At 40.0% G+C, this 22,500-nt stretch overlaps 1 protein-coding gene across 2 annotated transcripts in view; it reads left to right on the top strand.

Moving 5' to 3' along the window:
• Positions 1-3,762: 3,762 nt before the first annotated feature.
• LOC128641822 (uncharacterized) overlaps positions 3,763-22,500 on the top strand; it is a 196,500-nt gene continuing 177,762 nt past the window's right edge. For both annotated transcript variants that reach the window (XM_053694369.1, XM_053694370.1), the window contains exon 1: positions 3,763-3,826. The gene's annotated coding sequence lies outside the window, so the exon portion shown is untranslated. The remainder of the gene's footprint in view (positions 3,827-22,500) is intronic.

The raw sequence follows: 22,500 nt of genomic DNA on the forward strand, positions 1-22,500 counted from the left end.
TAAAGCAGGAAACATATTCACGTGTCAGTCTGAGAGTTTTATTTTTTATCTTTTGTACCTGAATAAAGACCTAAAGTTTTAACTTGGTGCGGTGGATACTCTATTTATTGGCACGTGTCAGTCTGAGAGTGTTGTTATATATTTAATGCATTCTATGTAAGCATTAGTCAAGTAGAAAGGGGGCGGACTGCAATCATCCCAATCAGATACGATCGGAATGATTCACTTCCCTAGCTAGCAGCCGAATGGAATGTGCGTGGGGCAGCATTGCACAAGCATTTCACAAGAAATTCTTGTGCAATGTTAAATGCTGTCGCCATTTAGTGTTGTTTGGCGGGCTATAGCAAATCATGTCCATCCAACGTTTAGTAAATTGACCCTTTATGGTCCCAGCTAACCAAAGGTTTGTTACGAAATGCTGAAATTTGTTTAACCCTTCACTACCGGAAATTTCAGAGAAAAACTTGGCCAAAATACCAGAGAATTTTTAGCTTTTTTGCTATCCCTCTATTTAAACAGAAATAGTGTAGAGCCTTTTTTATTTACCTATCAAAACGATATATTTTTTTAAGTAGACAGCCCAAAGTATTGATCTAGGCCCATTTTGGTATATTTCGTGTCACCATTTCCACACCAAATGTAATCAAATAATAAAAATCGTTAACTTTTTCTCACAAACTTTGGGTTTCTCAGTAAAATTATTTACATAACGCTTGTGAAGTCATGAAAGAAATGTTTGTAAAAGTTTCTCTGGGATCCCCTTTGTTCAGAAATAGCAGACATATATGGTTTTGTCATTGGTTTTTGGTTATTAGAAGGCCGCTAATTGCAGCAGCACACAACATTTCTATTATTCCCGGCAATGAAGGCGTTAATTAGTTAGCTGGTAAGGGAAATAGTATTGTAATGTAGGTATAAACCTCCTACCTGACATTTCCCACCTCCCTGATCCCTCCCAAACAGCTCTCTTCCTCGCCAGCCACCCATATTGATCCCTAACATCTTAGTTACTGCCGTTAAGAGCTTTTTAAAATTATTTATTTTTTGTTATTCTTATTTTTTCTTATCCCCTCAACCCTCCTACCACCCTGATTCCTCCCAAACCGCTCTCTAACCCTTCTACTAATGACTGCCATTTTTGGTACTGGCAGCTGTCTGCCATAACCCAATTTACACATTTTTTTGCTTATATTTTTTATTAATAATATTTTATTTATATATATAGTATAGTGTATACCCCCATGATCATTATTTTGGGGCCCCCACCCCCCATCGGAACCTTATTTCTGTAGTGCCAGACACTATCCCTCACTCTCCCTTCAAAATATTTTTTTCTGCAGTGTAGGGCCCTTTCATAACTTTTAACTTGTAATATGATTAATGTTTAGCACGGTTGTGATATACATTGAAAGTATAGGGCGCGCTAAAGGGATGTCAGCTTCAATAAACGTTCTCTGGTTATCCTTCTTAACCATGTACTTGTAATACTAATTTGCGTGCTTATCCAGCAATATTGTTAGCGCTCCACTTGTAATCTATCTCTATGTCATTCAGTATCTGCTCAGTGTATAAAAGCTTTGTATTAAATCTAGAGTTACAGTTCAGCAAACCACTATAATAATTGGGTAACACTATTAGATCTTACTGTAATTCCTTTCTTTGAATTTCGTAAAGCAGTTGAATCTTCGTAATTCCGGGTTTCATGTCCCTTTAAGGAGTTTCTGTTACATTATTATGTTTTAAAAGAAGTTTGTTTTCACGTTTTTTTTTTTATGTATTTATTTTTAATTCCATATGGTAATAACTAATATGAATCCTGTAGAGTAAGAGAACTCTTTATTTTGTACTTAGGCTTCCTGTAATATTAGTGTTTTTCATTTTCAGCTAAATTTAAATGTAAATAGCCATCGGCTAGATTACGAGTTTTGCGTTATGAGGGGTGCGGTACTAATTTGCAAGTTATTGTCACCGCTCACTTACCTACAGCGCTGGTATTACAGGTTTACAAAAACCTGGCGTTAGCAGGCAAAAAGTGAGCGTAGAGCAAAGCTCTGTAATGCAGCCCCATTGATTCCTATGGGGAAACTAAATTTATGTTTACACCTAACACTCTAACATAAACCCCCGAGTCTAAACACCCCTAATCTGCCCCCCCCGACATCGCCGCCACCTACCTACACTTATTAACCCCTAATCTGCCGTCACCTACATTACACTTATTAACTCCTAATCTGCCGCCCCTGCCACCACATACATTACACTTATTAACCCCTAATCTACCATCCCCGACATCGCCGACACATCTGCCGCCCCCAATGTCGCCGCCACCCACCTACACTTATTAACCCCTAATCTGCCGCCCTCAATGTCGCCGCCACCTACCTACCTAATTGTATTTAATTAATGTAATTTATTTAATTGTAGTGTAAGGTTAGGTGTTAGTGTAAGACAGGTTAGGTTTTATTTTACAGGTAAATTTGTATTTATTTTAGCTAGGTAGTTAGTAAATAGTTAATAACTATTTACTAACTAGTCTACCTAGTTAAAATAAATACAAACTTGCCTGTGAAATAAAAATAAACCCTAAGGTAGATACAATGTAACTATTAGTTATATTGTAGCTAGCTTAGGGTTTATTTTACAGGTAAGTATTTAGTTTTAAATAGGAATTATTTAGGTAATGATAGTAGGTTTTATTTAGATTTATTTTAATTATATTTAAGTTAGGGGGTGTTAGGGTTAGGGTTAAACTTAGTTTTAGGGGTTAATACATTTAGTATAGTGGCAGCGACGTTGGGAGCGGCAGATTCGGGGTTAATAAGTATAATGTAGGTGGCGGCGACGTTGGGGGCGGCAGATTAGGGGTTAATAAGTATAATGTAGGTGGCGGCGGTGTCAGAGGCGGCAGATTAGGGTTTAATAATATTTAACTAGTGTTTGTGATGCGGGAGTGTGGCGGTTTAGGGGTTAATATGTTTATTATAATGGCAGCGATGTCCGGAGAGGCAGATTAGGGGTTAATAATTTTGTTTTATTATTTGCGATGCGGGAGGGCCTCGGTTTAGGGTTTAATAGGTAGTTTATGGGTGTTAGTGTACTTTTTAGCACTTTAGTTATGAGTTTTATGCTACAGCTTTGTAGCGCAAAACTCATAACTACTGACTTTCAGTTTACGGTATGGATCTTGGCGGTATAGGCTGTACCGCTCACTTTTTGGCCTCCCAGGCAGACTCATAATACCGGCGCTATGGAAGTCCCATTGAAAAAGAACTTTTTGAAAGCTGCGGTAATTACGTTGCGTTACGGCCAAAAAAGTGTGTGGTACAGATATACCTGCAAAACTCGTAATACCAGCGGTAGTGAAAAAGAGCCTTAACTCTGCTTTTTCCCCCATACCGCAAAACTCATAATCTAGCTGCATGAATTTAATAAATAATTTTCTGGGGGGGGGGAGTTGTTTTTTTTGTTGTCAGCATGTAATCATACAACTAACATTACACAACTAGCTGAATAAGTTGATATTATGCTGTAATATTCAGTCTTATAAAGAACTAGACTAGATCATCTGTAGTCTACATATCTAGCTATTGTATATAACCAAGAGCTGGCACTTTATAAGAGTAAATACCAATAGATATGTGTGTGACATAGCAAGACTGCAGTTTGTGTTTGTATTAAGGGTTAAAGAACTGCAGCATTCACTCATATTGAAAGTGAAAGAACTGCTCTGTTTTTAGACATAATATCAACACAAGGGACTGGCTTTATTCACTTCCATAGAGGACTGAAAAACATCAGACGTGTTGTTGAGAGGGGCAGCTGTAAGGTACGTTGTTTACAAAATGCCTCAGGGTGGGGGTAAACTGCTAGTGCTGTATAGAGCAATGGAGCATAGGATGGGCTATTTTACTTACCAGAAGTGAGAAAAAACAGAGGAAATATTCAGAGGCCACACCGACAAGAGAGAGACAAAAAGAGATACAGAGGGAGTACGAATATTTTAAGACAAATAAAGTTCTTTAAAAGAGAGAGAGAGAACAGGAGAGAGAGGGAGAGAGAGAGAGAGAGAGAGAGAGAGAGAGAGAGAGAGAGAGGGAGAGTGCAAATGCTTTAAGAAATAAAAAGGGTTTTAAGAGACAGAGAGAAATGGGGAGATAGAGAGGGGAGAAAGTGTAGATTTAAAAGAGCAACTGAAACAAAGAAAAGTGAAAAACAGGATAAAGACAAAAGCCAAGTGACAGAGAACAAGGGCTAAACTAGAAAATGGTTAAGCTACTTTAAGAATAGAGGATATTGACAGACAAACCACAAACAGGGACGGGGCAATTATCTGCAAATGCTTGTAGCTTGAGATAAAGATATGAGAGATATAATAGAAACCTTCAAGTTCTTTGTAAAGCTGAGGCTGAAAATATTTTCCATCAGAAGTGCGACACCAGAACAAGAGGTCATGATCTCACATTGGAGGGTAGTAGGTTCAGGGTTAATGTGCAGAAGCACCTCTTTACTGAAAGGGTGGTTGATTCATGGGAATCTACTTATCAAGCCGTCAACTTACCTGCATTCAAGGGCACCAATACGCTCGCCTAAGATCGCCTAACATCGCTGCCGCGGACCTGAATACGTTCTCCAAAATTATAAAAAAAGCTGTCAAAAAGCCGCGCACCAAGTACGGAGCGATGAGCAGCGGACTGTTGTTAACTAACAGTCATCGATCTCGCTGCTCTTCGGCTTTTTCCCAGCTTTATTGGTATCCTGTCACTAAACACCCACACTGTACTATACTGTTTACCCCCTATACCGTCGCTCCCGGAGCCCACCGCAACTCTAATAAGTGTATTAACCCCTAAATCGCCACTCACGGACCCCGCCGCAACTAAATAAAGTGTTTAACCCCTAAACTGCCGCTCCCGGAGCCCACCACCACCTACATTATACTTATTAACCCCTAATCTGCTGCCCCCTACACCGCCGCCACCTACATTATACTTATTAACCCCTAATCTGCCGCCCCCTACACCGCCGCCACCTACATTATACTTATTAACCCCTAATCTGCCACCCCCTACACCGCCGCCACCTACATTATATTTATTAACCCCTAATCTGCCCCCCTACACCGCTGCCACTATATTAAATTTATTAACCCCTAAACCTAAATCTAACCCTAACCCTAACACCCACTAACTTATATATAATTTAAATAAATCTAAATAAATATTCCTATCATTAAATAAATTATTCCTATTTAAAACTAAATACTTACCTATAAAATAAACACTTGCACCTAGATTACGAGTCTTGCATTAGCTTTAAAAAGCAGCGTTGAGAGGTCCCAACGCTGCTTTTTTCCTAACGCTAGTATTACGAGTCTTGAAATGACAGGCTCACTGCTCACTTTTTTGGCCAGACTCGTTAATACCGCAAATCCACTAACGAAAATTTCGTATCCTATATTTTTAATGGGACTTGCATTACGCTGGTATTACGAGTCTGCAAAAAAGTGAGCGGTACAGCCTCTCCTGTCAAGACTGGTACCGCATTTAAAAGTCAGTAGTTAAGAGTTTTATGGGCTAACGCCGTAGTATAAAACTCTTAACTATAGTGCTAAAAAGTACACTAACACCCATAAACTACCTATTAACCCCTAAACCAAGGCCCCCCCACATCGCAAACACTAAAATAAAAATTTTAACCCCTAATCTGCCGAACCGGATATCGCCGCCACTATAATAAACATATTAACCCCTAAACCGCCGCCCTCCAGCATCACAAACACTAGTTAAATTTTATTAACCTCTAATCTGCCGTCCCTAACATCGCCGACACCTACCTATATTTATGAACCCCTTATCTGCCGCCCCCAATGTCGCCGCCACTATATTAAAGTTATTAACCCCTAAATCTAAGTAACCCTAACCCTAACACCCCCCTAACTAAAATATAATTTTAATAAATCTAAATAAAATTACTATCATTCACTAAATTATTCCTATTTAAAACTAAATACTTACCTGTAAAATAAACCCTAAGCTAGCTACAATATAACTAATAGTTACATTATAGCTAGCATAGGGCTAAATTTAGAGTTGGGCGGTAGCCGTGAAAACCAGCATTAGAGGCTCCTAACGCTGGTTTTAGGCTACCGCCGGTATTTGGAGTCAGTCAGGAAAGGGTCTAACGCTCACTTTTCAGCCGCGACTTTTCCATACCGCAGATCCCCTTATGTCAATTGCGTATCCTATCTTTTCAATGGGATCTTTCTAACTCCGGTATTTAGAGTCGTGTCTGAAGTGAGCGTTAGAAATCTAACGACAAAACTCCAGCCGCAGAAAAAAGTCAGTAGTTAAGAGCTTTCTGGGCTAACGCCGGTTCATAAAGCTCTTAACTACTGTGCTCTAAAGTACACTAACACCCATAAACTACCTATGTACCCCTAAACCGAGGCCCCCCCACATCGCCGCCACTCTATAAATTTTTTTAACCCCTAATCTTCCGCTCCGTACACTGCCGCCAACTACGTTATCCCTATGTACCCCTAATCTGCTGCCCCTAACACCGCCGACCCCTATATTATATTTATTAACCCCTAATCTGCCGCCCCCGCTATCGCTGACCCCTGCATATTATTATTAACCCCTAATCTGCTGTCCGCACGCCGCCGCCAGCTACATTATAGCTATGTACCCCTAATCTGCTGCCCCTAACACCGCCGACCCCTATATTATATTTATTAACCCCTAATCTGCCCCCCTCAACGTCGCCTCCACCTGCCTACACTTATTAACCCCTAATCTGCCGAGCGGACCGCACCGCTACTATAATAAAGTTATTAACCCCTAATCCGCCTCACTCCCGCCTCAATAACCCTATAATAAATAGTATTAACCCCTAATCTGCCCTCCCTAACATCGCCGACACCTAACTTCAAACATTAACCCCTAATCTGCCGACCGGAGCTCACTGCTATTCTAATAAATTTTTTAACCCCTAAAGCTAAGTCTAACACTAACACCCCCCTAAGTTAAATATAATTTAAATCTAACGAAATAAATTAACTCTTATTATATAAATTATTCCTATTTAAAGCTAAATACTTACCTGTAAAATAAACCCTAATATAGCTACAATATAAATAATAATTATATTGTAGCTATTTTAGGATTAATATTTATTTTACAGGCAACTTTGTATTTATTTTAACCAGGTACAATCGCTATTAAATAGTTAAGAACTATTTAATAGTTACCTAGTTAAAATAATTACAAAATTACCTGTAAAATAAATCCTAACCTAAGTTACAATTAAACCTAACACTACACTATCAATAAATTAATTAAATACAATACCTACAATTATCTACAATTAAACCTAACACTACACTATCAATAAATAAATTAAATACAATTCCTACAAATAAATACAATGAAATAAACTAACTAAAGTACAAAAAATAAAAAAGAACTAAGTTACAAAAAATAAAAAAATATTTACAAACATTAGAAAAAATTACAACAATTTTAAACTAATTACACCTACTCTAAGCCCCCTAATAAAATAACAAAGACCCCCAAAATAAAAAAATGCCCTACCCTATTCTAAATTACAAAAGTTCAAAGCTCTTTTACCTTACCATCCCTGAAAAGGGCCCTTTGCGGGGCATGCCCCAAAAAATTCAGCTCTTTTGCCTGTAAAAAAATACATACAATACCCCCCCCAACATTACAACCCACCACCCACATACCCCTAATCTAACCCAAACCCCCCTTAAATAAACCTAACACTAAGCCCCTGAAGATCTTCCTACCTTGTCTTCACCATGCCAGGTTCACCGATCGGTCCAGAGTCTTGATCCAAGCCCAAGCGGGGGGCTGAAGAGTGACGTCCATCCTCGGGCTGAAGTCTGGATCCAAGCGGCGGCTGAAGAAATCCATCATCGGGCTGAAGTCGGAAGTCCATCATCGGGATGAAGTCTTCTATCAAGCCGCATCTTCAATCTTTTTTCTTCTGGAGCGGAGCGGAGCCATCTTCTTTCCAACCGACGCGGATCCAACCTCTTCAACCGACGCCTACTCGCCGAATAAAGGTTCCTTTAAGGGACGTCATCCAAGATGGCGTCCCTCGAATTCCGATTGGCTGATAGGATTCTATCAGCCAATCGGAATTAAGGTAGGAAAATTCTGATTGGCTGATGGAATCAGCCAATCAGAATCAAGTTCAATCCGATTGGCTGATCCGATCAGCCAATCAGATTGAGCTCGCATTCTATTGGCTGATCGGAACAGCCAATAGAATGCGAGCTCAATCTGATTGGCTGATCGGATCAGCCAATCGGATTGAACTTGATTCTGATTGGCTGATTCCATCAGCCTATCAGAATTGTCCTACCTTAATTCCGATTGGCTGATAGAATCCTATCAGCCAATCGGAATTCGAGGGACGCCATCTTGGATGACGTCCCTTAAAAGAACCTTCATTCGGCGAGTAGGCGTCGGTTGAAGAGGTTGGATCCGCGTCGGTTGGAAAGAAGATGGCTCTGCTCCGCTCCAGAAGAAAGAAGATTGAAGATGCGGCTTGATAGAAGACTTCATCCCGATGATGGACTTCCGACTTAAGCCCAATGATGGATTTCTTCAGCCGCCGCTTGGATCCAGGCTTCAGCCCGAGGATGGACGTCACTCTTCAGCCCCCCGCTTGGGCTTGGATCAAGACTCTGGACCGATCGGTGAACCTGGCATGGTGAAGACAAGGTAGGAAGATCTTCAGGGGCTTAGTGTTAGGTTTATTTAAGGGGGGTTTGGGTTAGATTAGGGGTATGTGGCTGGTGGGTTGTAATGTTGGGGGGGGGGTATTGTATGTATTTTTTTACAGGCAAAAGAGCTGAATTTTTTGGGGCATGCCCCGCAAAGGGCCCTGTTCAGGGCTGGTAAGGTAAAAGAGCTTTGAACTTTTGTAATTTAGAATAGGGTAGGGCATTTTTTTATTTTGGGGGGCTTTGTTATTTTATTAGGGGGCTTAGAGTAGGTGTAATTAGTTTAAAATTGTTGTAATATTTTTCTAATGTTTGTAAATATTTTTTATTTTTTGTAATTTAGTTCTTTTTTATTTTTTGTACTTTAGTTAGTTTATTTCATTGTATTTATTTGTAGATATTGTATTTAATTAATTTATTGATAGTGTAGTGTTAGGTTTAATTGTAGGTAATTGTAGGTATTTTATTTAATTTATTTATTGATAGTCTAGTGTTAGGTTTAATTATAACTTAGGTTAGGATTTATTTTACAGGTAATTTGTAATTATTTTAACTATTTTAGCTATTAAATAGTTCTTAACTATTTAATAGCTATTGTACCTGGTTAAAATAAATACAAAGTTACCTGTAAAATAAATATAAATCCTAAAATAGCTATAATATAATTATAATTTATATTGTAGCTATATTAGGATTTATTTTACAGGTAAGTATTTAGCTTTAAATAGGAATAATTTATTTAATAAGAGTTAATTAATTTCGTTAGATTTAAATTATATTTAACTTAGGGGGGTGTTAGTGTTAGGGTTAGACTTAGCTTTAGGGGTTAATACATTTATTAGAATAGCGGTGAGCTCCAGTCGGCAGATTAGGGGTTAATGTTTGAAGTTAGGTGTCGGCGATGTTAGGGAGGGCAGATTAGGGGTTAATACTATTTATTATAGGGTTAGTGAGGCGGATTAGGGGTTAATAACTTTATTATAATAGCGGTGCGGTCCGCTCAGCAGATTAGGGGTTAATAAGTGTAGGCAGGTGGAGGCGACGTTGTGGGGGGCAGATTAGGGGTTAATAAATATAATATAGGGGTCGGCGATGTTAGGGCAGCAGATTAGGGGTACATAGGGATAATGTAGGTGGCGGGGGTGTACGGAGCGGCAGATTAGGGGTTAAAAATAATATGCAGGAGTCAGCGATAGCGGGGGCGGCAGATTAGGGGTTAATAAGTGTAAGGTTAGGGGTGTTTAGACTCGGGGTACATGTTAGAGTGTTAGGTGCAGACGTAGGAAGTGTTTCCCCATAGCAAACAATGGGGCTGCGTTAGGAGCTGAACGCGGCTTTTTTGCAGGTGTTAGGTTTTTTTTCAGCTCAAACAGCCCCATTGTTTTCTATGGGGGAATCGTGCACGAGCACGTTTTTGAAGCTGGCCGCGTCCGTAAGCAACTCTGGTATCGAGAGTTGCAGTGGCAGTAAATATGCCTGTACGCTCCCTTTTTGGAGCCTAATGCAGCCATTCTGTGAACTCTCAATACCAGAGTTATTTAAAAGGTGCGGCCAGAAAAAAGCCAGCGTTAGCTACGCGGGTCGTTACCGACAAAACTCTAAATCTAGGCGATAGGGTTTATTTTTATTTTACAGGCAACTTTGTATTTATTGTAACTAGGTAGAATAGTTACTAAATAGTTATTTAATAGCTACCTAGTTAAAATAAAGACAAATATACCTGTAAATAAATCCTAACCTAAGTTACAATTACACCTAACACTACACTATAATTAAATTAGGCCTAGATTTGGAGTTTGGCGGTAAAAGGGCTGTTAACGCTCCGCGGGTTTTTTTCTGGCCGCACCATAAAATTAACTCTGGTATCGAGAGTTCAAAAAAATGCTGCGTTAGGCTCCAAAAAAGGAGCGTAGAGCATTTTTACCGCAAATGCAACTCTCGATACCAGAGTTGCTTACGGACGCGGCCAGCCTCAAAAACGTGCTCGTGCACGATTCTCCCATAGGAAACAATGGGGCTGTTTGAGCTGAAAAAAAACCTAACACCTGCAAAAAAGCCGCGTTCAGCTCCTAACGCAGCCCCATTGTTTCCTATGGGGAAACACTTCCTACGTCTGCACCTAACACTCTAACATGTACCCCGAGTCTAAACACCCCTAACCTTACACTTATTAACCCCTAATCTGCCGCCCCCGCTATCGCTGACCCCTGCATATTATTATTAACCCCTAATCTTCCGCTCCGTAAACCGCCGCAACTTACATTATCCCTATGTACCCCTAATCTGCTGCCCCTAACACCGCCGACCCCTATATTACATTTATTAACCCCTAACCTGCCCCCCACAACGTCGCCGCCAGCTACTTACAATAATTAACCCCTAATCTGCCGACCGCAAAGCGCCGCCACCTACGTTATCCTTATGTACCCCTAATCTGCTGCCTCTAACACCGCCGACCCCTATATTATATTTATTAACCCCTAATCTGCCCCCCTCAACGTCGCTGACACCTGCCTACACTTATTAACCCCTAATCTGCCGAGCGGACCGCACCGCTACTATAATAAAGTTATTAACCCCTAATCCGCCTCACTAACCCTATCATAAATAGTATTAACCCCTAATCTGCCCTCCCTAACATCGCCGACACCTAACTTCAATTATTAACCCCTAATCTGACGACCGGAGCTCACCGCTATTCTAATAAATGGATTAACCCCTAAAGCTAAGTCTAACACTAACACTAACACCCCCCTAACTTAAATATAATTTACATCTAACGAAATAAATTAACTCTTATTAAATAACTTATTCCTATTTAAAGCTAAATACTTACCTGTAAAATAAATCCTAATATAGCTACAATATAAATTATAATTATATTATAGCTATTTTAGGATTTATATTTATTTTACAGGTAACTTTGTATTTATTTTAACCAGGTACAATAGCTATTAAATAGTTAAGAACTATTTAATAGTTACCTAGTTAAAATAATTACAAAATTACCTGTAAAATAAGTCCTAACCTAAGTTATAATTAAACCTAACACTACCCTATCAATAAATTAATTAAATAAAATACCTACAATTACCTACAATAAAACCTAACACTACACTATCAATAAATAAATTAAATACAATAGCTACAAATAACTACAATTACATAAACTAACTAAAGTACAGAAAATAAAAAAGAACTAAGTTACAAAAAATAAAAAAATATTTACAAACATAAGAAAAATATTACAACAATTTTAAACTAATTACACCTACTCTAAGCCCCCTAATAAAATAACAAACACCCCCAAAATAAAAAAATGCCCTACCCTATTCTAAATTAATAGAGTTAAAAGCTCTTTTACCTTACCAGCCCTGAACAGGGCCCTTTGCGGGGCATGCCCCAATAAAATCAGCTCTTTTGCCTGTAAAAAAAAACATACAATACCCCCCCCCCAACATTACAACCCACCACCCACATACCCCTAATCTAACCCAAACCCCCCTTAAATAAACCTAACACTAGCCCCTGAAGATCTTCCTACCTTGTCTTCATCATCCAGGTTCACCGATCCGTCCTGGCATCCGGTGCTGAAGAGGTCCAGAAGAGGCTCCAAAGTCTTCCTCCTATCCGGCAAGAAGAGGACATCCGGACCGGCAAACATCTTCTTCCAAGCGGCATCTTCAATCTTCTTCCATCCGGTGCGGAGCGGGTCCATCTTGAAGCAGCCGACGCGGATCCATCCTCTTCTTCCGGTGTCTCCCGACGAATGACGGTTCCTTTAAGGGACGTCATCCAAGATGGCGTCCCTCGAATTCCGATTGGCTGATAGGATTCTATCAGCCAATCGGAATTAAGGTAGGAATATTCTGATTGGCTGATGGAATCAGCCAATCAGAATCAAGTTCAATCCGATTGGCCGATCCAATCAGCCAATCAGATTGAGCTCGCATTCTATTGGCTGATCGGAACAGCCAATAGAATGCGAGCTCAATCTGATTGGCTGATTGGATCAGCCAATCGGATTGAACTTGATTCTGATTGGCTGATCCCATCAGCCAATCAGAATATTCCTACCTTAATTCCGATTGGCTGATAGAATCCTATCAGCCAATCGGAATTCGAGGGACGCCATCTTGGATGACGTCCCTTAAAGGAACCGTCATTCGTCGGGAGACACCGGAAGAAGAGGATGGATCCGCGTCGGCTGCTTCAAGATGGACCCGCTCCGCACCGGATGGAAGAAGATTGAAGATGCCGCTTGGAAGAAGATGTTTGCCGGTCCGGATGTCCTCTTCTTGCCGGATAGGAGGAAGACTTTGGAGCCTCTTCTGGACCTCTTCAGCACCGGATGCCAGGACGGATCGGTGAACCTGGATGGTGAAGACAAGGTAGGAAGATCTTCAGGGGCTAGTGTTAGGTTTATTTAAGGGGGGTTTGGGTTAGATTAGGGGTATGTGGGTGGTGGGTTGTAATGTTGGGGGGGGGGTATTGTATGTTTTTTTTTACAGGCAAAAGAGCTGATTTTATTGGGGCATGCCCCGCAAAGGGCCCTGTTCAGGGCTGGTAAGGTAAAAGAGCTTTTAACTCTATTAATTTAGAATAGGGTAGGGCATTTTTTTATTTTGGGGGTGTTTGTTATTTTATTAGGGGGCTTAGAGTAGGTGTAATTAGTTTAAAATTGTTGTAATATTTTTCTTATGTTTGTAAATATTTTTTTATTTTTTGTAACTTAGTTCTTTTTTATTTTTTGTACTTTAGTTAGTTTATGTAATTGTAGTTATTTGTAGGAATTGTATTTAATTTATGTATTGATAGTGTAGTGTTAGGTTTTATTGTAGGTAATTGTAGGTATTTTATTTAATTAATTTATTGATAGGGTAGTGTTAGGTTTAATTATAACTTAGGTTAGGACTTATTTTACAGGTAATTTTGTAATTATTTTAACTAGGTAACTATTAAATAGTTCTTAACTATTTAATAGCTATTGTACCTGGTTAAAATAATTACAAAGTTACCTGTAAAATAAATATTAATCCTAAAATAGCTACAATGTAATTATAATTTATATTGTAGCTATATTAGGATTTATTTTACAGGTAAGTATTTAGCTTTAAATAGGAATAATTTATTTAATAAGAGTTAATTAATTTCGTTAGATTTAAATTATATTTAACTTAGGGGGGGTGTTAGTGTTAGGGTTAGACTTAGCTTTAGGGGTTAATCCATTTATTAGAATAGCGGTGAGCTCCGGTCGTCAGATTAGGGGTTAATAATTGAAGTTAGGTGTCGGCGATGTTAGGGAGGGCAGATTAGGGGTTAATACTATTTATGATAGGGTTAGTGAGGCGGATTAGGGGTTAATAACTTTATTATAGTAGCGGTGCGGTCCGCTCGGCAGATTAGGGGTTAATAAGTGTAGGCAGGTGTCGGCGACGTTGAGGGGGGCAGATTAGGGGTTAATAAATATAATACAGGGGTCGGCGGTGTTAGGGGCAGCAGATTAGGGGTACATAAGGATAACGTAGGTGGCGGCGCTTTGCGGTCGGCAGATTAGGGGTTAATTATTGTAAGTAGCTGGCGGCGACGTTGTGGGGGGCAGGTTAGGGGTTAATAAATATAATATAGGGGTTGGCGGTGTTAGGGGCAGCAGATTAGGGGTACATAAGGATAACGTAGGTGGCGGCGCTTTGCGGTCGGCAGATTAGGGGTTAATTATTGTAAGTAGCTGGCGGCGACGTTGTGGGGGGCAGGTTAGGGGTTAATAAATATAATATAGGGGTCGGCGGTGTTAGGGGCAGCAGATTAGGGGTACATAAGTATAACGTAGGTGGCGGTCGGCAGATTAGGGGTTAAAAAAATTGAATCGAGTTGCGGCGATGTGGGGGGACCTCAGTTTAGGGGTACATAGGTAGTTTATGGGTGTTAGTGTACTTTAGAGTACAGTAGTTAAGAGCTTTATGAACCGGCGTTAGCCCAGAAAGCTCTTAACTACTGACTTTTTTCTGCGGCTGGAGTTTTGTCGTTAGAGCTCTAACGCTCACTTCAGAAACGACTCTAAATACCGGAGTTAGGAAGATCCCATTGAAAAGATAGGATACGCAAATGGCGTAGGGGGATCTGCGGTATGGAAAAGTCGCGGCTGAAAAGTGAGCGTTAGACCCTTACCTACACGACTCTAAATACCGGCGGTAGCCTAAAACCAGCGTTAGGAGCCTCTAACGCTGGTTTTCACGGCTACCGCCGAACTCTAAATCTAGGCCTTAATTACCTAAACTAACTACAATTAAATACAATTGAAACAAATTATCTAAAGTATGAAAAAAATTTAATTACATAAATTAATAAAATAATTACAAGTTTTTTAAACTAATTACACCTACTCTAATCCCCCTAATAAAATAAAAAAGCCCACCAAAATAATAAAAATCCCTACCCTATACTAAATTACAAATAGCCCTTAAAAGGGCCTTTTGCGGGGGCATTGCCCCAAAGTAATCAGCTCTATTACCTGTAAAAAAAATACAATACCCCCTCAACATTAAAACCCACCACCCACACACCTAACCCTACTCTAAAACCCACCCTATACCCCCTTAATAAAACCTAACACTAACCCCTTGAAAATCACCCTACCTTGAGAAGTCTTCACCTAGCCGGGCCGAAGTCCTCAACGAAGCCGGGTGAAGTGGTCCTCCAGATGGGCAGAAGTCTTCATCCAAGCCGACCAGAAGGAATTAAGGTATGATAAATCCTATTGGCTGATTGGATCAGCCAATAGGATTGAACTTCAATCCTATTGGCTGATTGGATCAGCCAATAGGATTGAACTTCAATCCTATTGGCTGATTGCATCAGCCAATAGGATTTTTCCTACCTTAATTCCGATTGGCTGATAGAATTCTATCAGCCAATCGGAATTCAAGGGACGCCATCTTGGATGACGTCATTTAAAGGAACCTTCATTCTTCAGTTGGACTTCGTTTGAAGAGGATGCTCCGCGTCGGATGTCTTGAAGATGGACCCGCTCCGCGCCGGATGGATGAAGATAAAAGATTCCGTCTGGATGAAGACTTCTGCCCATCTGGAGGACTTCTTCTGGCCAGCTTCGATGAAGACTTCTGCCCGTCTGGAGGACCACTACGCCCGGCTTCGTTGAGGACTTCGGCCCGGCTGGGTGAAGACTTCTCAAGATAGGATGATCTTCAAGGGGTTAGTGTTAGGTTTTATTAAGGGGGTATTGGGTGGGTTTTAGAGTAGGGTTGGGTGTGTGGGTGGTGGGTTTTAATGTTGGGGGGTATTGTATTTTTTTTACAGGTAATAGAGCTGATTACTTTGGGGCAATGCCCCGCAAAAGGCCCTTTTAAGTGCTATTTGTAATTTAGTATAGGGTAGGGATTTTTATTATTTTGGGGGACTTTTTTTTTGTTAGAAGGATTAGAGTAGGTGTAATTAGTATAAAATTCTTGTAATTATTTTATTATTTTCTGTAATTTAGTGTTTGTTTATTTTCGTACTTTAGATAATTTTTTTCAATTGTATTTAATTGTAGTTAGTTTAGGTAATTAATTTAATTATAGTGTAATGGTAGGTGTAATTGTAACTTAGGTTAGGATTTATTTTACAGGTAAATTTGTCTTTATTTTAACTAGGTAGCTATTAAATAGTTAATAACTATTTAATAACTATTGTACCTAGTTAAAATAAATACAAAGTTGCATGTGAAATAAAATAAACTCTAACTAGCTACAATGTAACTATTAGTTATATTGTAGCTAGCTTAGGGTTTATTTTATAGGTAAGTATTTAGTTTTAAATAGGAATAATTTAGTTAATGATAGTTATTTTATTTAGATTTATTTAAATTATATTTAAGTTAGGGGGGTGTTAGGGTTAGGGTTAGACTTAGATTTAGGAGTTAATACATTTAATATAGTGGCGGCGACTTTGGGGGCGGCAGATTAGGGGTTAATAAGTGTAGGTAGGTTGCGGCGACATTGGGGGTGGCAGATTAGGGGTTCATAAGTATAATGTAGGTGGTGGCGGTGTCCGGAGCGGCAGATTAGGGGTTAATAATATAATGCAGGTGTCGGCGATGTCGGGCGGCAGATTAGGGGTTAATAAGTGTAAGATTAGGGGCGTTTAGACTCGAGGTTCATGTTAGAGTGTTAGGTGCAGACGTAGGAAGTGTTTCCCCATAGCAAACAATGGGGCTGCGTTAGGAGCTGAACGCGGCTTTTTTGCAGGTGTTAGGTTTTTTTTCAGCTCAAACAGCCCCATTGTTTTCTATGGGGGAATCGTGCACGAGCACGTTTTTGAAGCTGGCCGCGTCCGTAAGCAACTCTGGTATCGAGAGTTGCAGTGGCGGTAAATATGCCTGTACGCTCCCTTTTTGGAGCCTAATGCAGCCATTCTGTGAACTCTCAATACCAGAGTTATTTAAAAGGTGCGGCCAGAAAAAAGCCAGCGTTAGCTACGCGGGTCGTTACCGACAAAACTCTAAATCTAGGCGATAGGGTTTATTTTTATTTTACAGGCAACTTTGTATTTATTGTAACTAGGTAGAATAGTTACTAAATAGTTATTTAATAGCTAACTAGTTAAAATAAAGACAAATATACCTGTAAATAAATCCTAACCTAAGTTACAATTACACCTAACACTACACTATAATTAAATTAATTACCTAAACTAACTACAATTAAATACAATTGAAACAAATTATCTAAAGTATGAAAAAAATTTAATTACATAAATTAATAAAATAATTACAAGTTTTTTAAACTAATTACACCTACTCTAATCCCCCTAATAAAATAAAAAAGCCCACCAAAATAATAAAAATCCCTACCCTATACTAAATTACAAATAGCCCTTAAAAGGGCCTTTTGCGGGGGCATTGCCCCAAAGTAATCAGCTCTATTACCTGTAAAAAAAATACAATACCCCCTCAACATTAAAACCCACCACCCACACACCTAACCCTACTCTAAAACCCACCCTATACCCCCTTAATAAAACCTAACACTAACCCCTTGAAAATCACCCTACCTTGAGAAGTCTTCACCTAGCCGGGCCGAAGTCCTCAACGAAGCCGGGTGAAGTGGTCCTCCAGATGGGCAGAAGTCTTCATCCAAGCCGACCAGAAGGAATTAAGGTATGATAAATCCTATTGGCTGATTGGATCAGCCAATAGGATTGAACTTCAATCCTATTGGCTGATTGGATCAGCCAATAGGATTGAACTTCAATCCTATTGGCTGATTGCATCAGCCAATAGGATTTTTCCTACCTTAATTCCGATTGGCTGATAGAATTCTATCAGCCAATCGGAATTCAAGGGACGCCATCTTGGATGACGTCATTTAAAGGAACCTTCATTCTTCAGTTGGACTTCGTTTGAAGAGGATGCTCCGCGTCGGATGTCTTGAAGATGGACCCGCTCCGCGCCGGATGGATGAAGATAAAAGATTCCGTCTGGATGAAGACTTCTGCCCATCTGGAGGACTTCTTCTGGCCAGCTTCGATGAAGACTTCTGCCCGTCTGGAGGACCACTACGCCCGGCTTCGTTGAGGACTTCGGCCCGGTTGGGTGAAGACTTCTCAAGATAGGATGATCTTCAAGGGGTTAGTGTTAGGTTTTATTAAGGGGGTATTGGGTGGGTTTTAGAGTAGGGTTGGGTGTGTGGGTGGTGGGTTTTAATGTTGGGGGGTATTGTATTTTTTTTACAGGTAATAGAGCTGATTACTTTGGGGCAATGCCCCGCAAAAGGCCCTTTTAAGGGCTATTTGTAATTTAGTATAGGGTAGGGATTTTTATTATTTTGGGGGACTTTTTTTTTGTTAGAAGGATTAGAGTAGGTGTAATTAGTATAAAATTCTTGTAATTATTTTATTATTTTCTGTAATTTAGTGTTTGTTTATTTTCGTACTTTAGATAATTTTTTTCAATTGTATTTAATTGTAGTTAGTTTAGGTAATTAATTTAATTATAGTGTAATGGTAGGTATAATTGTAACTTAGGTTAGGATTTATTTTACAGGTAAATTTGTCTTTATTTTAACTAGGTAGCTATTAAATAGTTAATAACTATTTAATAACTATTGTACCTAGTTAAAATAAATACAAAGTTGCATGTGAAATAAAATAAACTCTAACTAGCTACAATGTAACTATTAGTTATATTGTAGCTAGCTTAGGGTTTATTTTATAGGTAAGTATTTAGTTTTAAATAGGAATAATTTAGTTAATGATAGTTATTTTATTTAGATTTATTTAAATTATATTTAAGTTAGGGGGGTGTTAGGGTTAGGGTTAGACTTAGATTTAGGAGTTAATACATTTAATATAGTGGCGGCGACTTTGGGGGCGGCAGATTAGGGGTTAATAAGTGTAGGTAGGTTGCGGCGACATTGGGGGTGGCAGATTAGGGGTTCATAAGTATAATGTAGGTGGTGGCGGTGTCCGGAGCGGCAGATTAGGGGTTAATAATATAATGCAGGTGTCGGCGATGTCGGGCAGCAGATTAGGGGTTAATAAGTGTAAGATTAGGGGCGTTTAGACTCGAGGTTCATGTTAGAGTGTTAGGTGTAGACATAAAAAGAATTTCCCCATAGGAATCAATGGGGCTGCGTTAGGAGCTTTACGCTGCTTTTTTGCAGGTGTTAGGTTTTTTTTTTCAGCTGGGTCTCCCCCATTGATTCCTATGGGGAAATTGTGCACGAGCACATTTTACCATTTTACCACTAACGTAAGCAGCGCTGGTATTGAGGTGAGATGTGGAGCTAAATTTTGCTCTATGCTCACTTTTTTGCGGCTAACGTTGGGTTTCTAAAGACCTGTAATACCAGCGTTACTGTAGGTGAGCGGTAAGGAAAAACTGCTTGTTAGCACCACACAGCCTTACCGAAAAACTCGTAATCTAGCCGTAAGATAGCTACAATATAACTAATAGTTACATTGTAGCTATCTTACAGCTAGATTTAGAGTTTGGCGGTAGCCGTGAAAACGAGCGTTAGAGGCTCCTAACGCTGGTTTTAGGCTACCGCCGGTATTTGGAGTCACTGAAAATAGGGTCTAACGCTCACTTTTCAGCCGCGACTTTTCCATACCGCAGATCCCCTTACGTCAATTGCGTATCCTATCTTTTCAATGGGATCTTTCTAACGCCGGTATTTAGAGTCGTTTCTGAAGTGAGCGTTAGACATCTAACGACAAAACTCCAGCCGCAGGAAAAAAGCAGGAGTTAAGAGCTTTCTGGGCTAACGCCGGTTCATAAAGCTCTTAACTACTGTACCCTAAAGTACACTAACACCCATAAACTACCTATGTACCCCTAAACTGAGGTCCCCCCACATCGCCGCCACTCAAATTTTTTTTTTAACCCCTAATCTGCCGACCGCAAAGCGCCGCCAGCTAAGTTATCCCTATGTACCCCTAATCTGCTCCCCCTAACACCGCCGACCCCTGTATTATATTTATTAACCCCTAACCTGCCCCCCACAACGTCGCCGCCAGCTACTTACAATAATTAACCCCTAATCTTCCGACCGCAAAGCGCCGCCACCTACATTATAGCTATGTACCCCTAATCTGCTGCCCCTAACACCGCCGACCCCTATATTATATTTATTAACCCCTAATCTGCCCCCCTCAACGTCGCCTCCACCTGCCTACACTGATTAACCCCTAATCTGCCGAGCGGACCGCACCGCTACTATAATAAAGTTATTAACCCCTAATCCGCCTCACTAACCCTATAATAAATAGTATTAACCCCTAATCTGCCCTCCCTAACATCGCCGACACCTAACTTCAATTATTAACCCCTAATCTGCCGACCGGAGCTCACCGCTATTCTAATAAATGGATTAACCCCTAAAGCTAAGTCTAACCCTAACACTAACACCCCCCTAACTTAAATATAATTTAAATCTAACGAAATTAATTAACTCTTATTAAATAAATTATTCCTATTTAAAGCTAAATACCTGTAAAATAAATCCTAATATAGCTACAATATAAATTATAATTACATTGTAGCTATTTTAGGATTAATATTTATTTTACAGGCAACTTTGTAATTATTTTAACCAGGTACAATAGCTATTAAATAGTTAAGAACTATTTAATAGTTACCTAGTTAAAATAAATACAAAATTACCTGTAAAATAAATCCTAACCTAAGTTACAATTAAACCTAACACTACACTATCATTAAATTAATTAAATAAAATACCTACAATTACCTACAATAAAACCTAACACTACACTATCAATAAATAAATTAAATACAATTCCTACAAATAACTACAATGAAATAAACTAACTAAAGTACAAAAAATAAAAAAGAACTAAGTTACAAAAAATAAAAAAATATTTACAAACATCAGAAAAATATTACAACAATTTTAAACTAATTACACCTACTCTAAGCCCCCTAATAAAATAACAAAGACCCCCAAAATAAAAAAATGCCCTACCCTATTCTAAATTAATAAAGTTAAAAGCTCTTTTACCTTACCAGCCCTGAACAGGGCCCTTTGCGGGGCATGCCCCAAGAAATTCAGCTCTTTTGCCTGTAAAAAAAAACATACAATACCCCCCCCCAACATTACAACCCACCACCCACATACCCCTAATCTAACCCAAACCCCCCTTAATTAAACCTAACACTAAGCCCCTGAAGATCATCCTACCTTGTCTTCACCTCACCAGGTATCACCGATCCGTCCTGGCTCCAAAATCTTCATCCAACCCAAGCGGGGGTTGGCGATCCATCATCCGGTGCTGAAGAGGTCCAGAAGAGGCTCCAAAGTCTTCCTCCTATCCGGCAAGAAGAGGACATCCGGACCGGCAAACATCTTCATCCAAGCGGCATCTTCTATCTTCTTCCATCCGGTGCGGAGCGGGTCCATCTTGAAGCAGCCGACGCGGATCCATCCTCTTCTTCCGGCGACTCCCGACGAATGACGGTTCCTTTAAGGGACGTCATCCAAGATGGCGTCCCTCGAATTCCGATTGGCTGATAGGATTCTATCAGCCAATCGGAATTAAGGTAGGAATATTCTGATTGGCTGATGGAATCAGCCAATCAGAATCAAGTTCAATCCGATTGGCTGATCCAATCAGCCAATCAGATTGAGCTCGCATTCTATTGGCTGATCGGAACAGCCAATAGAATGCGAGCTCAATCTGATTGGCTGATTGGATCAGCCAATCGGATTGAACTTGATTCTGATTGGCTGATTCCATCAGCCAATCAGAATATTCCTACCTTAATTCCGATTGGCTGATAGAATCCTATCAGCCAATCGGAATTCGAGGGACGCCATCTTGGATGACGTCCCTTAAAGGAACCGTCATTCGTCGGGAGTCGCCGGAAGAAGAGGATGGATCCGCGTCGGCTGCTTCAAGATGGACCCGCTCCGCACCGGATGGAAGAAGATAGAAGATGCCGCTTGGATGAAGATGTTTGCCGGTCCGGATGTCCTCTTCTTGCCGGATAGGAGGAAGACTTTGGAGCCTCTTCTGGACCTCTTCAGCACCGGATGATGGATCGCCAACCCCCGCTTGGGTTGGATGAAGATTTTGGAGCCAGGACGGATCGGTGATACCTGGTGAGGTGAAGACAAGGTAGGATGATCTTCAGGGGCTTAGTGTTAGGTTTAATTAAGGGGGGTTTGGGTTAGATTAGGGGTATGTGGGTGGTGGGTTGTAATGTTGGGGGGGGTATTGTATGTTTTTTT

This window comes from Bombina bombina, chromosome 11 (assembly GCF_027579735.1).
Source record: "Bombina bombina isolate aBomBom1 chromosome 11, aBomBom1.pri, whole genome shotgun sequence".
Taxonomy (NCBI): Eukaryota; Metazoa; Chordata; class Amphibia; order Anura; family Bombinatoridae; genus Bombina; species Bombina bombina.